The 2,009-nt window shown below is 54.3% G+C and overlaps 1 protein-coding gene across 1 annotated transcript in view; it reads right to left on the bottom strand.

Annotated features, from left to right (window-relative positions):
* LOC104275634 (protein scribble homolog) overlaps positions 1-2,009 on the bottom strand; it is a gene marked incomplete at its 3' end in the record, with an annotated part of 9,656 nt that overhangs the window by 3,948 nt on the left and 3,699 nt on the right. The gene's annotated exons all lie outside the window — the stretch shown is intronic.

The raw sequence follows: 2,009 nt of genomic DNA, 5'->3' as shown, positions 1-2,009 counted from the left end.
GGCCCGCCCGTGTGCCCCGGGCAGCTGCGCTCGGCAGCTCTGGCTGTCCCGAAGCCATCCCTTCCCATTCTGTCCCCAGTGTGCCTCCCGCCCCCCCACCACCAAACACTCCGAACAAGGACACGACAGATGACGAGCCACCCCTTAACGCTGCTGCCTGGTTCTGTAGCAAGGGTGAAGACCTGGGCACAGACTGACAGACGACAGGACAGAGGCAGCAGAGGACAACACGTATTTGGGGGAGAGGGGAGCATGGCCGCAGGGACAGGCAGGGATGACAAACTCCGCAGCCTCGGCTTCCCGCAACGGGATGTCCACACTGCGCAAGGGAAAGGCAAGGACAACAGTGGCACGACGTCATGGAGAGGCCAAGACATACAGACGAGCAGCTCACTAGGCAAGATACTGAAAGAAGCGTTCATGAGAGCCAAAGCCTGTCACCACCGGAGGCCCAAGGACATGCCCTCAGCACCCAAATGCGCGGGGACCTGCTGGTACCAGAGGGGGCAACCCCACACCACCAGGACTCGGTTCCGCTGAGGCGGCCCTGAGCCCTCAGCTCTCGGTCCCACCCCACCAACACCAGTGCCCACGACCTCCGCGAGGGCTCCTGCCTCTCACTTCACACCAGGGCAGAACCGCATCTCAGCCCTGCCCGCTCCCCTCGCAGGGGCTTCAGCTCCTCATCAGAAGTTGTCCTCAGACGGAAACCACTACACTTTCTGGCGAGAGAACTGTACATCTCAACGACATCCAAACTAAGGAAGCTGGGGGCTGCAGATCTGGGAGGAAGCAATAAAAGAGACCTGCCTTGCCTGGCCTAGGCTATGAAAATATTGGGGCTCCACAGGACAAGCAAGTTCTTACCTTAAGCAGTGGTGGATTTTGAGCTACTAACTCAAGCAAAAGTCTGTCAACAGGATCACCAGAAGGATTCTGTTGTACAGCAGCCTCCCATGAGAGGACAAGGGGTAAGGGCTTTAAACTGAAAGAGTGCAGATTTAGATTAGATGTAAGGAAGAAACTCTTCACCGTGGTGCGAGCAGTGAGATCCTGGCACAGGTTGCCCGAGAAGCCGTGGCAGCCTCCCACCCGGAAGAGTTCAAGGCCAGGCTGGACAGGGCTCGGAGCCGCCTGCTCTGGTGGGAGGGGTCCCTGCCCAGGGCAGGGGCTTGGAATGAGATGGTCTTTGAGGTCCCTTCCAACCCAAACCGTTTCACGACTCTATTTGAGCTCTTTGCTTTCTCTGAGGAGTGAAGCAGCCTTGACTGTCCCTTTGCACCTTCACAGTCTGAATTCCCCAAACAGGGACGAGTGAGCTGTGGGATCCGTGCCGATACACGAGGTCTCACAGAATGCCTCAGTACAGATCACCCTCCGCTATTCCATGAGAACAAAGGAACAAGAGCCACCCGTCCCAAATCATTGGGAAGTTGTGTCTCCTAAGCGTGGGAGAGGTGAGGAATGACCATCAGCTGCACCAGATGAACCGTTTCAGAAGTCAAGTGACAGCAGAGAATGAAAATAAATTTTGATAAGTTAAGTTCATGACAAGCTGGAGCTTTTAAGGAGCTCAATACGGAAAAAAAATAAAGGGACATCAATGTATTATGCAGTTACGAGTTCAGTGTGGAATCCCATCTACCTACCGGGCTCAGTAACCTTGAAAACTCAAAGCATCACCCATTTTGGTGTGACATTCAGCTCTTCGGCGAGATCACTTGGACTTGTTCAGAGCCATTGTTGGGCACAAGTTCCACCAGACTAAGCACAAGAGCTTCAGTGTGCGGTAAGGACCTGACAGCAACACTGAAATTTCTTTGACCATTCATTTTGATCTCATGTTTGCCTGAGAGATCTGCACCTTGAGTATTGTGTTCAGTTTTGGTCACCTCAGTACAGGAGAGATCTCGAGGTGTTGGAGCGAGTGCAGAGGAGGGCAACAAAGCTGGTGAAGGGCCTGGAGAACAGACCTTGTGAGGAGCGATTGAGGGAGCTGGGTCTGTTCA

This window comes from Apaloderma vittatum, unplaced genomic scaffold, assembly GCF_000703405.1.
Source record: "Apaloderma vittatum isolate BGI_N311 unplaced genomic scaffold, ASM70340v1 scaffold4126, whole genome shotgun sequence".
In the NCBI taxonomy this organism is placed as follows: domain Eukaryota; kingdom Metazoa; phylum Chordata; class Aves; order Trogoniformes; family Trogonidae; genus Apaloderma; species Apaloderma vittatum.
The sequence above is the reverse complement of the archived record's forward strand: the minus strand, read 5'-3'. Positions and strand labels throughout refer to the sequence as shown.